General features: G+C 36.3%; 1 protein-coding gene and 2 pseudogenes across 1 annotated transcript in view; 2 read left to right on the top strand and 1 right to left on the bottom strand.

The window, feature by feature from the left end:
• The window catches only part of NPFFR2 (neuropeptide FF receptor 2), a 280,297-nt gene that overhangs the window by 163,200 nt on the left and 97,612 nt on the right, over nucleotides 1-19,485 (bottom strand). The gene's annotated exons all lie outside the window — the stretch shown is intronic.
• Nucleotides 10,226-10,444, top strand: LOC116630029 (annotated as a pseudogene).
• LOC116630028 lies at nucleotides 10,627-11,331 on the top strand (annotated as a pseudogene).

Raw genomic sequence — 19,485 nt, 5'->3', positions numbered from 1 at the left:
AGAATACCCTTCAGAATACAGTATACGAACTACAGCTAAAAACTCTATGTGGCTGTTTCTCTAGAAGACACTGTGGGTCCAGGAACCAAAGGGTGGAAGTATCAGTAGGTCCACTCACCATCGCTCCCAATGACTCACTGGGGGAATTCGTGCTTCTCATCCCACATCTCTGGTTTCTGTACAATTAGAGGTTCTGATCCCTAAAGAAGGGTGAACCCTTGCCAAAAGACATAGTGAGGGTCTTTTTGAACTATAAGCTGAGGCTGTCCCTTGGGCATTTTGAACTTCTCTTGCTTGGAAACCAGCAAGTGAGAAAGGGAGTCAAAATCTTGGAAGGAATAATTTACCTTGATCACAAAGAAGAGGTAGTGCTGTTTTACAAAACGGGAAAGAGTGTGTAAAAGTCAGTTGATCCACTTGAGTCTCTCTTGGGACCCCTTTGCCCAATTATAACTGAATGGACACATGCCTAAAAGGTGGATAGTTTCCAAGGACTGAGATTCTTCAGGAATGACAGTTTGGCTCACACCAACAGGTAAGCCAACAAAACATGCAGATAAAACCTAAGAATGAGGAGGATTTAGAATGGATAGTGGTGGAGGGAGAGAGGACTGTTGTGGGCCCCAAAACCAACCTCAATGACAGAGTCTGCAGTTAGTTCACTAAGCCCTCTCTTCTAAGTTCCCCTTCAAAAGAAAGACCTATGTGGAGCTGCTCGATGAACATCTATGGAAAAATGGAATTATAATGTCTAAGGTGTGGACGGTGGTAGTCATAGAGGTGTGCCACTCAGATCTCTTTTCAGGAAAGCACTTGCTGTGAAAAGAATAGTTAACTTCCAGGTGTAGCAGCTTCCATATCCTTCTGCTGCAGGCCAAAAAAATTTTTTTAGCCAGAAAGCTAGGGTAAGTGTAGAACTCACCTTATTCATTCCCCTTCTCTCAGTGAGCACAGTCTTTCACTGCCTGCTGTCCAAAGTCTGAAAATAGCTGTCTTATTTCGTCCAGTTTTTTAGTTGTTTTACAGAGAAGAATAATTTCTATACCAATTGATCCGACTTGGTTGGAAACCAAAAGCCAGTGAAATTTTAATGCTATATTTCATAATAGCTTCCTCAGAAACCATATTATGTCTAAATGCATTCAAATTATAGTACAGAAGGAAATCCCCAAGTATTAAGTCTACTTTAGTTGCTTTGATTCAGAGGATCATGCATATAAACTCTAAAACATTTCTTATCCATAAGCCTATAGTTAGATGAACATTAGGATAATTTGAACATACGATGATACCATTTTGTTATTGAAAATTATTTGAATAAACCCTGCTGTTAATGTAATACCTAATAATACCCACAGCTTAAAATTTCACAGAAATGCTTGAAATTACACACATACACCTTTTTTAGAATGTATGTATCAAAGTTTTTAAGAAAAGCAAGACGAAACCAGAGAGGGAGACAAACTGTAAGAGACTCTTAATCTCAGGAAACAAGCTGAGAGTTGCTGGAGTGGAGGGGGGTGGGAGGGATGGGGTGGCTGGGTGATGGACATTGGGGAGGGTATGTGCTATGGTGAGCGCTGTGAATTGTGTAAGACTGAAGAATCACAGACCTGTACCCCTGAAACAAATAAACATTAGATCTTAATAAAAAAATAAAGATAATAAAAAATTAAATTAATTTAAAAAAAAAGAAGAAAATGACCCAATTCAAATTGATTTATAAGTCAACCAAATATCAGCTGAAATTTTTTAAAGGATCATAATGGCACACAATAAGGTTAAATGCAGCCCTAAGAAATTGCAATGTTGTTAGACCATTAAACATCATATAACAGAAAAATTGATTTGGAAGGATATTTAAAGACCACCAACTTAATATCTCTACCTTATTTTTATTTTTCAATGTTTTGAGGTTTTCTGGTTTTGACTTTGTGTTTAGCTAGGAGGTTGTGAAACATCCCATCAGAAATTGATAGCTAGACAATATTTTATATAAAAACCCTAATAGGACACCTGGGTGGCTCAGTCAGTTAAGCGTCTGCCTTCAGCTCAGATCATGATCTCAGAGTCCTGGGATTGAGGCCCACATCTGGCTCCCTGCTCAGCGGGGAGGGGAGTCTGCTTTTCCCTCTCCCTCTGCCCCCACTCCTGCTCTCTCTCTCGCTCTCAAAACAAACAAAAACCAACCCTAATAATGTAAGGTTATTATAAATGAATAAACTAAGTCCCAAAGTATTTTCAATGATTTGTATAATTTGACAAACCTAGTTAGTAACCCAACTAAAACCTTTGACCCCTTGTCTAGTGTCTTTTCCTCAATTACTATACTGTCAAAAGAAAACAAAAACAAGCATGTATTATGTAACAAACATTTCCCTCAGTAGATTCTTGGAACCAATATCATAACTTAAGATATCTGCTTCTCATTCCTTGTTTCAAAACAAATACTGTCTTAACAGAAGTAGTAAAAAATTAAACTTCGTCTTTTCCTTTACATCCAGATGTTATTTCCAGACAATAAGATTTGCTAAGTGAAGGAATTAGAAAAAGCAAAGGAAGTATACTTGAATTCTAGGTGAAAGTTCACAAAAAGTGAAAATAAAGATAAACTTGTATTATAATATTAATATGAGATAATCTTACTATTATAAAATATGGATGGAAGGAATCCAAATAAAAAGTATGCAACAAAAGAGATTTGAGAATTTATATAAATAACAATTGTAGGTTATTTTTTAAATTGACATTAGAACCTTCTGACTTACAATAAAGTAAAATTCATTTTGAATTTAACTGAAGTTAATATTTAACCGTCCTTACATTTAGCCACGATTAGACCTGTTAACATAGATAAAAACAGAAAACTCAGTTTACTATGATTCAATTTCTTTCTCTTCCTTGTAATTTGTTGGAATTGCTTGAGCCATTGTATATTAAAAATTAGCTAAGATAATCAATTGATTAGTCTATTGATAATGTGGTATGTTTTTACAAGGTTCATAAAGTCAACAAGTTTCTTGGGTTTAATATTGAATTGTACTATATTTAATCAACCCCTATGATTCCATTCTTTAACTTGATCAAAACAAATAGGTAACAATGTGAGTGTATAATTTTTAAGTGTTGTGAGAGTATCAGCTTATTCAAAATTGTTTAGGCTTTAGTATTTTGTCAAATCTGACTGTTTCAGTTTAAATTTATTTCTTTACACTCAAATTAAGTAAAGGAAGCTCAGCTCGTATGAGAAAAAGTCAAGTTTATGAAGCAGGAGGATCTGTTATTGTAGTTATTGTTTTGCATTACTTCATGCAATTACCTTTTTCCTACCATCTTTTTTTTGTGACCCAATATCCAGCATGATGAGCACAGGACTGTCCTCTGGACTGACTCATTTGTAAAATGGAGACAATAAAAGGAGCTGCACTATAGTGTTTGTGTGCTCTGTGTGCTTATTTTTTTTATAAAAAGTTTATTTTTATATCTAAAAATGCATTCACATTTAGGAGGGAAAAGAAAAACAAAAGACAGGAAGTATACTCATATTTGATTCACCTGTTCTTTTATTCCCTTCATATATTGTATTTGTTGTTTTTGTGATAAATAATTTAAATACATTAAAGTGCCTGGATATTAGGTATACAGTTCAATTGGTAACAAATCACCACTCTGGTAAATGATGTTAATAATGGGTAAGCACCCATTAGGGGTCAGAGGTATATGGGGAATCTCTGTCTTTTCCTCTCAATTATGATGTAAACCTAAAACTACTGGGGTGCCTGGGTGGCTCAGATGGTTAAGCGTCTGCCTTCGGCTCAGGTCACGATCCCAGGGTCCTGGGATCGAGCCCCACATCGGGCTCCTGGCTCAGCGGGGAGCCTGCTTCTCCCTCTGCCTCTCTCCCTGCTCATGCTCTCTCTCTCTCTCTCTCTGTATCTCTGTCTCAAATGAATAAATAAAATCTTAAAAAAAAAACAACCTAAAACTACTGTAACAAAATAAAAAGTCTTCAATAAAATTTTAAAAGAAAATCAATTCACAGACTCAGGTTTCAGCTCTGATATGTCAAAAGCTCCAAAGTTGTCACTCCCATCCTTACAACAAGAAAACTCTGAACAACTTTTCTTGGACCCATCATAGACTCAAGGTTGCTTGGCAGACTGCTATCCCAGAATATAAAGAGACAGGAAAATACAGAGTCGCAAGTGAGATAGAATTATCTAGAACAAAAGCCACTGGAGCCATAACTGAAGAGGAGCACTTAAATAGTAATTTAAATTGCTTGTAAGAGGCTGAGTGTGCATTAGCATGTGAATGAAAACATTCTGGGGTCTCACAGTAAATAGCCAAATAAAATCTTATGTGTCTGGCATGGCGAGAAGAAAAATAATCATTTTGAAATATGTCCATATCCATCTCCATAATGAGGACTTTCTCTTTAGGAGATAAGTCCAGAGCCTCATTCCACCAAAGGGGAAGGGCATTTACCCAACTCCATCTCCCTCTAGATTTCCTATCTCACCTCTAGCTTCAAGTGGTTCACAATGGCCAAAGCTGGAACAATTTAAGCACTGAAATAAATAATTATACTAATGAATTAAAAGCATTGAATAAAGTAAAAATCCATGAGTTTATACTGATATCAATAAATAAATGAACAAGTAAATGGTAGACTACCAACTATAAATGTAGAAAGAATAATGAAATTTGAACAAGTAAATGGTAGGCTACCAACTATAAATGTAGAAAGAATGATGAAATTCCCATCATAATTGGAAGATATAAAGTAAACAGAGTAAATGTTAACAACTGTGCCACAGAAATACAAAGGATTATAAGAGAATATGATGAAAAATTGTATGTCGGCAATTTGAACAACCTAGAAGAAATGGGTAAATTCCTAGAAACAATAACTTCCCAAAACTGAATCAGGAAGAAATAGAATTTTTGAACAGATGGATTGCCAGCAATGAAATTGAATCAATGATCAAAAACTCCCAAAAAACAGAGTGCAGGACCAGACAACTTCACAGGTGAATTCTACCAAACATTTAAAGAAAATTTGGTCCCTATTCTTCTCAAACTATTCCAAAGAAGAGAAGAGGAAGGAAAGCAACCAAATTCATTCCATGAAGCTAGCATTACCCCAATACCAAAACCAGATAAAGACACTACAAAAAAAAAAAAAAAGAATTACAAGCCAATATCTCTGATGAACATAAATGCAAAAATCCTCAACAAAATACTAGTAAACCAAATGCAACAATACATTAAAAGAATCATTCATCACATTCAAGAGGGACTTATGCAAGCATGGTTCAATATTCTCAAATCAACCAACGTGATACACCACATTAATAAAAGAAACCATATGATCATTTCAATATATGCAGAAAAACCACTTGCAAACTACAATATCCATTCAGGATAAAACCCTCAACAAAGTAGGTTTAGAGGAAATATACCTCAACATAATAAAGGTCATTTATGAAGAACCCACAGCTAACATCATACTCCAATGGGAAAAACAGCGAGTTTTTCCCCTAAGATCAGGAATAAGAGAAGGATGTCCACTCTCACCACTTTTATTCAATATAGTACTCTAAATCCTAGCCACAGCAATCAGAGAAGAAATAAAAGGCATCTAAATTGGTAAAACAAGTAAAACTGTCACCATTTGCAGATGACATGATACTATTTATATAGAAAACCTTAAAGACTTCACCAAAAAAACTAGAATAAATGAATTCAGTTAGGTCACAGGATACATAGTCAATATACAGAAATCTGTTGCATTTCTGTACACCAATAATGAAGCAGTGGAAAAAGAAGTTAAGAAAACAAGCCCTTTACAATTGTACCAAAAATAATAAAATACCTAGGATCAAACTTAACTAAGGTGGTGAAAGACCTATACTCTGAAAACTATAAAATACTGAAGAAAGAAATTGAAGATACAAACAAATGGAAAGATATTACATGCTCATGGACTGGAAGAATATTGTTAAAATGTCCATACTACCCAAAGCAATCTACAGATTTAATGCAACCCCTATCAGAATACCAACAACATTTTTCACAGAACTAGAACAAAGAATACTAAAATTTGTATGAAACCACAAAAGACTCCAAATAGCTAAGCAATCTTGAAAAGAAAAACAAAACTGGGGGCATCACAATTCTAGTTCAAGTTATATTACAAAGCTGTAGTAATCAAAACAGTATGTTACTGGCACAAAAATAGACTCATAGATCAATGGATCAGAATAGAGACCCCAGAAATAAGCCCATGACATTATGATCAATTAATCTTTGACAAAGGAGGAAAGAATACGCAATGGGAAAAAGTCTCTTCAACAAGTGGTTTCAGGAAAACTGGACAGCTACATGTGAAAAAATGAAACTGGACCACTTTCTTACACCATACACAAAAATTAACTTGGATAAAAGACCTAAATGTGAGACATGAAACCATAAAAATTCTAGAAGAGAGCACACACAGTAATTTCTCTGACATTGGCCATAGCAACATTTTTCTAGAAAGGTCTCCTGTGGCAAGGAAAACAAAAGCAAAAATAAACTATTGAGACTACATTACAATAAAAGTCTTCTGCACAGCAAAGGAAACCATCAACAAAAGTAAAAGACAACCTACTGAATGGGAGAAGATATTTGCAAATGACATATCTAATAAGGGTTTCATATCCAAAATACACAAAGAACTTATACAATTCAACACCAAAAAACAAATAACCCAGTTTAAAAATGGGCAGAAGAAATGGACATTTCTCCAAAGACATACAGAGAGCGAACAGACAGATGAAAACATGCTCAACATCACTCATCAGCAGGGAAATGCCAGTCAAAACCATGAGATATTACCTCATTTAGCCACCTGTCAGAATGGCTAAAATCAAAAACACAAGAAACAAGTGTTGTTGAGGATGTGGAGAAAAGAAACCCTCATGCACTGTTGGTGGGAAAGCAAAATGGTTCAGTCACAGAGGAAAACAGTATGAAGGTTCCTCAAAGAAATTAAAAATAGAACTGCCATATGTTCCAGTAATTCGACTACTGAGTATTTACCCAAAGAAAATGAAAACACTAATTCAAAGGGATACATGCACCCTGATGTTTTTCGCAGCATTATTTTCAATAGCCGAGATACAAAGCAACCCAAGTGTCCATCCATAGATGAATGGATAAAGATGTGGTATACATACACAATGGAATATTACTCAGCCATAAAAAGGAATGAAATCTTGCCATTTGCAACAACGTGGGTGGATCTGAAGGGATAATGCTAAGTGAAATAAGTGAGTCATAGACAAATACTGTATGATTGCACTCATACGTGGCATTTAAGAAATAAACAAATGAACAGAGAAAAAAAGGAAACAAAAAAATAAACTCTTAAATATAGGGACCAAACTGGTGGTTACTGGTGGGGTGTAAAATAGGTGAAGGGGATTAAGAGTACACTTATTGTGATGAGCACTGAGTGAGGTATAAAACTGAATCACTATATTGTACACTTGAAACTAGTATAACACTACATTAATTATACCGGAATTTTAAAAAATAAATTTTAAGAAAAATATTAACAATTGTAGAGTTTGGATGAAAGATATATAGGCATTCTGTGTGTTATTCTTGCACCATTTGTGTGTGTGAAATTATTTCAAAATAGTATAAAAACAGTATATTGAAACTATTACAAATTGTGTTGACTCAAGGAATGAAAAGAGTTCAAAATTAGGAAATATATGCACATAAATAGAAGTCAAATATATTTAAAAGAGAAAATTTATCCACACAACACCATCTCAATAGATCTGATAAAAATTTTTAAACAAATGGATGTTCGGCAATATTCAACATCCACATCTTTAAAATTCACTCATTTCTACTCCTGAAACCAGGAGTAGAATTACACTATATGTTAACTTACTAAAATTTAAATAAAAAATTGAAACAAAATAAAACTACCTTGGATAAGTGGAAATAGAAGCTACATACTTAATATAATAATGTACCATCTAAAAGCAAAATTCAGCCTTAGGTGTATACTAAAATTAAAAAAAAAAAAGATGTGAGCAAAGGGGGAAGGGGAGAGGGAGAGAGAATCTCAAACAGGCTCCACACTAAGCAGGGAGCCCTACGCGGGGCTCGATCTCAGAACCCAAGATCATGACCTGAGCTAAAATCAAGAGTCTGAGGCTCAACTGACTGAGCCACCTAGGAACCCCTTGAATCCAAATTTGAGTGCAATACTTCTGTATGTATTCATATCTCTGGCTTCCTCAGCTCAGTTTATTTCATTTGTAAAATAAGTTTTCATCTGTTTGGCACCTTCCAAAAACGTGTTAAAATTCCTCAATAACTCCAAGGTCAAATCCCATGTTTACTATGGGTTTATTTTTCTATGTGTTTTCAAAATGATGAATGGATATATAGAGGATAGCATGGATTTTTGTTTAGGTATTTAACAAATGACTACCTTAACTTGAATGGTTTTCTTGTTATCTCTATTTGCTTCTCTAGATAGTAATCATATCTTATAAAATATTTTTCAGAATCTATTTTTCTTGTAATATTGAAGAGCCAGTATTTCTATATGTAAGCATCTGTGTCTATCTTAGGCAGGATGGAAGTCTTGGACCACTGATAAAAAGCCTGTCCTAGACCATGGCCTCAGAAGACTGGTGAGGACAGAGAAGGGTGAACAAAAACAAAGTAAAAAAGATAAGAGGCCAACCTCCCACTAAAGACCTAAGTAAAATTCCAAATCACATAAGGAAATCTAATAGGGCAACAATATAAATAATTGCAGCTTGCAAAACTCAAATAATAGAAAAGAGACTTTAAAATAAGTATGCCTGAAATTCACAGAGAGGTCAACATGGAATATTAACACTACCTCTGTTACAAACTGATGAAAATGTTGAATAAATGAGATAAAAAAGAAAACATAGTAACATAGCCTAGCAGGAACTAAATTGTGGCTTTACTAGAGTGTTAGTACAGAAGCAGAAAGTAAAGAATTTGGCTTCTGGAAGGTGAAAGGAACCAAAACAGCACAGCAAGAAATGGTGGAATAGACACAGGAAGCCAGAAGTGAGACCATAATACGTTAAAGGGTGAAAAGTCTTGGGGCACCTGGGTGGCCCAGTCAGTTAAGTGTCTGCCTTTGGCTCAGGTCATGATCCTGGGGTCCTGGGACTGAGTCCCACATTGGGCTCCCTGCTTAGTGGGGCGTCTGCTTCTCTTTCTCCCTCTCCTCCCTGCTTGTGCTCTCTCAAATAAGTAAATAAATAAATAAATCTGTAAATTTTTTTTAAAAAGGGTGAAAAGTCTCGCCAGATCCCTAGGATACTGACAGCAGCTAGACAGGCAGACAATACGCAATTCACCTTTTAGGGACGGAGCCAAACCACTTGCTGCTTCCATGAGTACCTCTGCCAGAGGCCTAAATCACCACAGGGCCGGTAATGCCAAGCCATGATTATTTAGCCTTATTGTGCGCTGTAAAGAGGAATTTACTAATCAATATCCTAGCAAGATAGTTCATTTTACATTTTTGATAATTAATCAAGAAGCAATAAATTAGTAGTGTCGACAAACAAGGACAAATGACCAGATGGCAGGTACACAAGGCTTGCTGGACGGGCATGCACTGGGGGAAAAACTCTGCAAGTCAGGATCAGCAGCAGGCTTGCATGGCCTCCACTGCCTGTCACAAGACTGGCAGCGCAGGGCCACCCGGCAGGACTGGTCATCGGCCTCCACCAGGGGTAGCCCGACGGCTGGGCCATGGGGCTTCCAGAGAGCTCTTTAAAAAGCCCTAATCATCCCGCTGATGTTATCGCAGGTTGTGATATCATATCTGTACAGTGTGAGAGAATGTGGATCCAGCTGCTCCTCCTGACACCCCCACATTTGCCTTTGGAAGGGTAACCAGCCCATCCTGGGTGTGATCAGGGGCTGCGGTCCCACACCAGCCGTTCCTGCTGAATGTGACAGAAGCAAGCTGCAGGATTTACCGTGTCAACGTTCATGGCTAGGTATGGGCTAGCCTCCTTCCTTGGCACTAACAGGGAGCTGGAATCCAAGTTGTGTGGTTAGCCAGAGTTCGCTGCCCTAAACAGTTGGAGCCGAAAGTAACCTATGGTGGCAGAGTGGAGCGGTCCCCGGAGATGCCTGACGGTCTGTTCTGCGGGGCACGATGGAGCAGGCCAGGGACTGCTTACACCTGAGACAGACCACAGAACGGCACAGCATGTACCAGAGGGGGAAGATCAAGTCCAACACAGAAGGACAGCCTCACAGCAGCCGAGAGTGTCAGCTGTATGCAAGGCGATCTCAGCAGGAGCAAGTACCTGTGCTGGGTTTCCAGGCAGAACAGAGCCAGGCATTCTTAGCTGAGACACCAAGAGATGGATAAAGCAGTGTTGGAACAGTGTTAGCTGATTTCCAAGTGAAAAACCAGGCTCCATCTACTGTTTGAAGCTTCTGCCCCAAGCTTGCATTGTTTATAGGAGAACCTGTGCCATACCTTTATCTGCAGCCTCCCCTTCAGTTTTAAGGATCCTGAAACCGGACATTGCATTTGGTGAAACCACCACCATGACTGTGGGAAAGAGCAGCAAGATGCCCCAGCACACTGACCACAGAATGAGATGTACCTGCAAGATGGCTGAATCTGCACTGGCACCTTTAAGGCTTTTGACAAGCCTATGAACTTGATCCCCTGTGACTGTGATGAATTCAGGAAGATCAAGCCAAAGAATGTGAAGCAGCCAGAGCATGAAGAAAAGTGGGTTTTGGGTCTGGTGTTGCTATGTGGGAAGAACTTGTTTTCCGTGACTGTGTAAAGACTGCCATTGCTCAGGTACCACTTGCTGGAGCTGCAGGAGGCCCTGGGGTTGGCAGGGCAGCTGGTAGAGGAGGGCCAGCTAGCGGTCCAATTCCCCAGGCTCCTGCTGGATTAGCAGGACCTGTCTGAGGGGCTGGGGGGTCATCCCAACAGCTAATGACTCCACAGGGAAGAGGCACGCTAGCAGCCGATGCAGTTGCTGCTACTATTAGCATTGCTGGAACCCCAACTCAATTCCCACCAGGACAAGGGACCCCACCCACTCCTGCGGGCCAAACACCACCACCTCTAGGCATTATGGCTCCTCCATCCTGCATGAGACCACCTATGGGCCCACCAATTGGGGCCCCCCCTGCTGGAGGGATGCTAATAGGCATCTCCCCTCCAGGAATGAGACCCCTTCTGCCAGGAATTAGAGGCTCACCACCCCCGGAATGCATCCACCAAGACCCTAGGATACTGTTGATCCTTAAGTCACTTTTTTCCCTGCAATGTGTCTTGTGAAACTGTGTTTGTGAGCTTTTGTTCCCTCTTTGCTGCATTAATATTAGCTAATAAATGCACAAATGCACAGAGCAATTAAACTGGGAAAAGAAAGAGTAACCTGCAGTGTTAGAAGTCAGGACAGGTTGCTCTTGGAGAGCTACTGAATGTAGGAGGATATGATGGAGCTTCTGGGATGCTGCTAAAATTCTCTTTCTGGATCTGGATACTAGTTACCCAGGTGAGCTTACCCTTCTGAAAAGCTGTCGAATTGTGCACTTATAATTTGGAGACTTTTATATGCATAAGTTATTTTTCAACATAAAATTTACTTTAAAAAGGAAATAGATCTTCCACATCTAGGTGAGATAAAATGCTGAGCAAGGGAAAAACATTTTCACCAAGATCAACTAGGAGAAAAAAGAATAAAAGTGCAGTAGATTGCAGCAAATCAGATATGCTAGAATTAGTGAGTTCACAATGATATTTATTTTTAAAGATAAATAGTCCTATGGACCAGGAAGATTTAACTATTTTAAATTTGTATGCACCTAATCAAATTTCTTCTAAATAAATGATGAAAATAGTTATGAAAACTGACAAAAATAAAAAATAAATATTGACAAAAAGCAGGGAGAAATAGATAAATCTATAATTAAATTGGAGATATTTTAATAAACCACTTTCAGTTATTGACAGAATAGGCCTAAAAGATTTTTAAAATATGATGAATTAACATATATGTTATGAATTAATCATATTATGTTGAATCATAATATAATGTTATGAATTGACAATATATGTAAATCATTGCATCAATAACTGCAGTATATACATTCCTTTCAACCATAAAAGGAACTGTTTATAAAAATTGACCTTAAATAGGACACAAAGAAACAAATTTAAAAGGACAAAATCATTCAATGCATGCTTTCTGACCATAATGCAATTTTGCTAAAATTCAGTAATACAAATATAACTAGACAACAGCCACATGTTTGAGGAAATAAACTTCTAAGAATGCATGGTCAAAAGAGAAATCCTAATGGAAATTAGGAAAGATTTTGCTTTGAAACATAAGGAAAGCATTATATATAGAAACTAATCTGCACTACATCAACATGGATGAGTCTTATACACATAATGTGTGAAAAATCAATATGCAACAATGTGTACCCTGTGATCCCACTTTGAAAATTCAAACATGTATTATCTAACAAAAAATTTTGTAAAAGGATATGTAAATAATAATCAATAACTTTGAAAAGTTCAACAGAATATAGCTTCTTATAGGAAAATGCCTTAAAACTGAAATTATTAGTAATTAAGAAAATATCAACCCAAACTGTTTTACAGACAAATTTTACTAAAAAATCAAGAAACTCCTAACTCCAAATTTAACACTCTTTTAGGGAATACAAAAAAAAAAATTATTCAACTCTAATATATACTACTATAACCATAAATGGTAATATAAGTGGTACAAGATAATAAAACTACAGGCCAATGTCACTCACAGACATAACTATCTAAATAAAATATTAAAAAGCTGAAGCCAGCAACATCTAAAAGAGATAATGTATCATACCAATTTGTATTTTTGTAAGGAATACAAATTTGGGTTAACATATAGAAGTAGAAAAGTCATAATCATGTTAAAACTTGCAAAACCCATTTAATAAAATTCAACATTAGTAAGAAAAAGTCTTTATAAATGTGGGTAAGAAAGCTCTCTTAACATGATCAAGGGTGTCCACCAAAAGCTGCCATAAACACTGCAGCCAATGGTAAAAATCAGTAACAAGGACCTAAGTTTTAATTCTATCACTGTACCGGAGATCCTAGCCAATTTAGTAAGATTAGAAAAAGGAATTAAAGAGCATAAAAATAATTCAAGAAATAAAATGTCATAATTTACAGATGCTATAACAGAGAAAACCAAAAAAATTTTTACAGAAAAAATGTTGGAATAGGCGAGTTTAACAATATTGATAGATACGACTCCAGTCAATAACTAGACAGTTACTGTAATTCAAACTGTTATTTACTTTAAAATGTAAGTGTATTTGAGAAATGTGACTCAGAAAATATGTCATTTGCTATAACAGAAGTTAATTTTTATCCTTTACAAACTGTTTCAGAAAATAGAAAAATGAATGGTGCTCAGTTCATTTAATGAGGCTTGTGTACTCTTGATTCTAAAATCAGAACAATTTAAGAAAAAAATTATAGGCCTGTTTCATACATATATATAGATGCAAATGTTCTAAATAAAATACTATCTATATAATGTGGCAGTATCTTAGAAATAATTTTCATTATCAATAGCATTATCCCTAGAAACAAAGAATGGTTCAGATTAGGAAGAAAAAAAGCGATCATTGCAATTCAGGACTTTATTTTTTTTAATATTCTTTTTTTTTTATTATGTTACGTTAATCACCATACATTACATCATTAGTTTTTGATGTAGTGTTCCATGATTCATTGTTTGCGTATAACACCCAGTGCTCCATTCAGTACGTGCCCTGCACTTCAGGACTTTAAATAGCCTAATAGGAAAATCATATTTTCTCAATCAATGTAAAAAACATTTCATTCAGTTTAATACTTATTATGCAAAAGAAAAAACTTATAAGAAACGAGGAAAAGAAGGAAACTTCGTTTATTAAAGATTTATACTGAGAACATTCGGAAAAATATTATATTCAATAGAAAACTGTTGGAGTCATTTTGTCTAAGATCAGGAAAAATTATGATGTCCACTCTTAATTTCACTGAATGTCTGACCTCCACCCCCACCTCCCAAAAAGGCAAATAAGAGCTATGAGAATTAGAAAGTGTTAGGTAACACATATCCCATCATGGTCATTGTCTCTTTACAACAGAATTTGGGAAATACTCCACAATGTCATATATTTGTAGTTGAATTAAGGAGTAAGCTCTACTGGGGAAAAGGAAAATTTTAAAGGCATGCATTAGTAGAGAGGAAGGAATAAAGAGCTAACATTTTTACTTTTTGTATTTGTACTGAGTCTATCTTCTTCTTAGATCTCCTTTTCCATAGGGCAAAGGCTAAATGTAAGAGCAGCCCTAACCTCTGAAGGATAATTGAACCATTTGGACACCAGGTAAACGGGACTTGAATGCAACTGTTATTTGGTGTTGCCTGGGAAAGGGAGTTGCCTGCAACAGGGCAAGAAACTGTTTCCTAGTACAGAGTGGGAAAGGCAAGGTCTTATAGAGAACTATGCTTAAGTGCGGTCCCTCTAGGCTGAAGAAGGGTCGGGGTCCTAGAGGCCCAAGCTAGATTGTTGTAGTTTTAGCTTTCTCTCTTCTTACTGACCCAAATGCTGACTTTATGCCTCACGGTACAGTGACCATCTTGTAATAATGAGGATGAAAGCAATGCTGTGACAATGAGTGACATGAAGTTAGAAGTCTGGTCTTCAATGAAACCACTGAGCCACTATAACAGCCCTACACTGTCTCCCTCCAAGCTCCTTATTACAATACATCCTTTAATTTAATATAATCTTAGAATGTAGCAGAACTTAAATTAATTTGTACAATTGTCTACAAAAAAAAATCAAAGATACTCAAGGGACTAAATATTAGAATAAGAGAATCTGTTAAGAGCTCTGAACACAAGATCAACATAGGAAACTTATATAAAAGTAACACATATTTGAAATGTAATATAAAAAGTATCCATCATCAATAGCAATAAGGTATGGTTATGTTGGAATAAAATCAACTAAGTAGAATAAAATCACAGAAGAATGTTTGAAACATCCAAAAAAAATTACCAAAATTATAGAACAAAAAAAATCTTAAGAAATGGAGAGCTATACTATGCTCATAGATTAAAAGACTCAATATTGTAAAACTTCTTTCCAAATCAACCTCTGAAATCAATGAAATGTCAATAAAAAGATCAACAAAACTTTACATGAATTTATAACAGATGAACTTAAAAATTCATATGGAAACATTAAAGGTCCAGTAGAAAAAAGTTTTTTGAAGATGATCAACACTGACAATTAATCTATAGTAATTAAAGCAATATTCTTGTGGAGATGGACAAAATGATCATTAGAATGGAACAGAGCCCAGAAATAAATCTTACTTCACACCAAACACAAATATTCATCTTATATGGCCTAGTAACCAAAGAAAAGCAAAACTTTTAAACTGAGGGAAAAACTATAGAATATTTTTATGTCCATCATCAGAATAATAAGGTATTCTTAGAGAAGTCACAAAAGGCCTATGCAAAAAGGAAAATACTGACATATTTAACCGCACCAAATGTGAAATTTCTGGAAAAAAGAATACTATATAGAAAATGTATGGGGCGCCTGGGTGGCTCAGTCAGTTAAGTGGCCGACTCTGGATTTCAGCTCTGGTCATGATCTCAGGGTCCTGAGATCAAGCCCCGTGTGGGGCTCTGCACTCAGCAGGGAGCCTGCTTGAGATTCTCTCCCTCTGCCCCTCTCCCCATTCGCACGCACACTCACTCTCTCTAAAATAAATAAATTTAAAAAAAAAAAATGAAAACAGAAACACAAGCTGCAGAATGGGAGATTAGCTGCAATGCATAAAACTAACAAAGAATTGGTATCCCAAGTGCATATAGAGTATCTGCTTATCAATAGGACAAAAAATAATTTTTAAAGAAAATTTGACAAAGAATATTAAAAGATAATTCACAGAAGTTAAAAGGTTATTGACCAATAAAGAAAGCAGGTTTGTTTTCACATTAAAAAGTGTAAAGGTAGTTGTTTCTTAAAATTGGATCAGTAATCAATGAAATTAGGTCCAACAACTCACTAATAAATACAAATCTCCCCAAAGCCCCCAACAGACTTCTGCTTACATTATATTGGCCAGAATTCAATATCCTCACAAGCTATAAAAAAGGACGTGAAAATGAGTCTCTCTCTGGAGGTGGACACATGCTTCCTGCCGCTTAATCAAAAAATACAATTTGTATTCATAAGGAAGATGATACATTTATTCATAAGTGTTTGCCATAATGGGATAATCTTTATTCAACAGGTAATAAGTAAGAAAATGTATGGGCAAACAGTATTGGGAATTTACCTAAATGCATTGCAAAGAGGTAAGAGAATAGTATACAAATTGAGACATATGTAGAAGGAATTGAGAGGCTCCAATATACATCTGACATCCCAGAAGTAGAAAATAGAAGGAAGAGATATATGAAAAAAAAAAACATTTGATAGATTGAGATTTTTCTGGAAGTGAAGAGACACAAGAGCACAGGAGCCTTTTTTTCTTTTTTTTTTTTTTGGAGGAGATCACAGAGTAGGAATAGTTTTCCCTCTCTCTGTCCTCTTTCTGTCCCTCTATTCACACCACCTCAAAGTACAGTGATTTATCTACTGAGTGTATTTGAGGAAAATCGCTAGGCATGTTCAGGCCAGCAACTCTGTTCTTTGCTATCAGGAGGGACTCTTCATCTGGCGTCCACTTGTCTGGGCCTAAAAGGAAAAATGTGGCCAGTTCTGGAGTTCAATAATTAGCATACACACTAGGCTAATATAAAATTAACTAACTTCTACCCTGGCCTTTTTATATAATAAAAATAACATTTTGCGCTCAATTGTTACTTCGAGCAACTTGTTCAAAACCCATGCGAGATGGAGGTCAGCCACTTATTGGGGCTGTTTAGAAACTTCAAGAGAGTCCTCAGATTTAGAGGTTTCATTTACGACCAGACAAAAATAATTCTCTGATACATAGTGAAATGAGTACTTCAATTATAAAATCCTAGAAACTACCAGAGAGAAAAGAGAGAGTATGGTCAAAAGAATAACTGTCAAACTAACACCAGGAGAAAGAAAGTGTAAAAGCAAAAACAAAGGGTCAGGAATGCGCAGGGCTAGTTTTCAGATTATCAAGCATTTTGTGTAATACTGTATAGTTTACATAGGACAACCAATAGGAAAGAAGATGGCATGGGTAATTGGACCATATTACCGAGACCTTGAATGCCAAGAACCTTTGCAGGAAACCACGGCAAAACACAAAAGGCTTTACGAGTATAAGAATGAAGATGTAACTGGCAGCAACGGGGAAGACCATCTGTGGGAAACAAAAGTCAAGGAAGAATAGAAGAGATATAGCAATACTGGAATTTGTAGTTTAGAAACAAAATGTATGGAGTGGCAATGTGTTTCCACCAATTTTTTTCTTTTCCAACCTTGTGCTTTTACCCATTCTCTTATTAGGCTCTTCATCTACTGCTTTTGAATGGATACATCAGAGTTGATAGAGTGTTCGCATCCTTCTGAATTTTGTCAAAAGCCTAGACTCTCAGTGGAATAAAGAAGACATTAAGATTTAGGCAAAAACTTGGGGTTGGAGAAGTAGAACCTAAGTTACCACCACATTCAAGTGTAGGATAGATTACCCTAGGCTGAAAGAAGAAAGAAGAGATAGATAGCCAATTATAAATGAGAGGTAAAGCCAGACCTTGAAGACCTGGCCTCTTACATTAAGAATGAAAGAGTTTGCAGCAGGTGGTTTTATGAGAGGCAGGTATGCATATCCTCAGATGACACAGGTACATCCACACAAATAAGCATCATACGTCAGTTTCTTTTACACAGAAAGTATTTTTAAAGAACACTTAAATTTAGGGTGTAAGAAAAGTCAACAAAGGAGCCCAGAAGTGGGAAGATGATAAAAAGAATATTTTTGTTCATGCAATTATCCAGTAAGTGTCTGTTGTACATCATATACAGAGGCTTTGTGAAGTCCTGGGGTATAGAGCAGTGAAAATTAATATACTATTAAGGTTGGAGACATCTGTGTGAACCCATGTTTAGCTTAATACAGATACAGATTATTATACAGAGAAATATTTATAGATCTGTGCATATACAGTGCCACATATATACTTCCTCTGTTTGTTGAGGGAGCTCAGAAGCACCCAGACTTAGTGACTATCAGATCTTCAATTCTAAAAACCATTCTCCAATTTAAAAAAAAGCAGCATTCTTGTAGAAATGGCTGATTCTACTTACTGAGGTGGGAAATATAGGAGTCTAGAGCATCTATCTTGTAGTGTCAGAAAATAAGGAAGTCCTAACACACACCCATACACACTGAAGGGTGTATTGTCAATAGGATACAGAAGCCAAGTGAAAGAGCTCCTAAAAGCTAAAGCTGAGAAATCTGAGGAACAAAATAAAATAGCATTGGATTATTACACAAGATGTAAAATAAGTGTCCATGAGCCCCTGCTGACATAAATGACTGCATAAATAAATGCATAGGGAAGAAGAGGCAAATCTCTAATGCAGAAGCCTAAATAATTTGTGTACACTCATCATCCTTCAGGAGATGGCTCATAAGTCCCTACTCTGTAAGTGTGGGCTGTGTACATGGATTTCCTTCCAAAGAACACAGTATGAAAAGGATTTGAGGGGAAATTAACTTTATAGTGGACAAACCTTTAAAATACTACCTCTACCAAGTGATTAAAGTTAACATTAACAGTGATAAATCATGTTAATTACATATACCCTGGATATGATGTGATGAAAATGACTTTTTATTTGTTATGTTCCAACCCAAATTCATAACCTCAGTGTAATCATGAGAAACTATCAGATGAATCCCAACTGAGGGACATTCTACAAAATACTGGACTATTATTCCTCATAAGTGTCAATACTATAAAAAACTAGAAAAGTTTAAGAATTGTCACAGCCAAGAACTTAATGATAACTCAATGTAAGTTACCCTGGATGGGATACCTGAATAAAAAAGGGATCTTGGATAAAAACTAAGGAAATATGGGAACTCTGTACTCTTTTTATAATTTTTTGTAAATCAAAAACTCTTCAGGATGCTGGGTGGCTCAGTCGGTTAAGCATCTGCCTTCTGCTCAGGTCATGATCCCAAGGTCCTGGAATGAAGTTCCGCATTGGGCTCCTTGCTCTTTCCCTCTGCCTGCTGCTCCCCCCTGCTTGTGCTTGCTCGCTCTCTCCCTCTCTCTGACAAATAAAAACCTTTTAAAAAAAACTCTTCTAAAATAAAAAGCTTAGAGAGTACATGCATAGAACTAAGAGATAAATCAATAGTAATAACAA

This window comes from Phoca vitulina, unplaced genomic scaffold, assembly GCF_004348235.1.
Source record: "Phoca vitulina isolate PV1807 unplaced genomic scaffold, GSC_HSeal_1.0 scaffold3, whole genome shotgun sequence".
NCBI classification, from domain to species: domain Eukaryota; kingdom Metazoa; phylum Chordata; class Mammalia; order Carnivora; family Phocidae; genus Phoca; species Phoca vitulina.
Note: the sequence above shows the minus strand (reverse complement) of the source record. Positions and strands in the feature narration are given on the sequence as shown.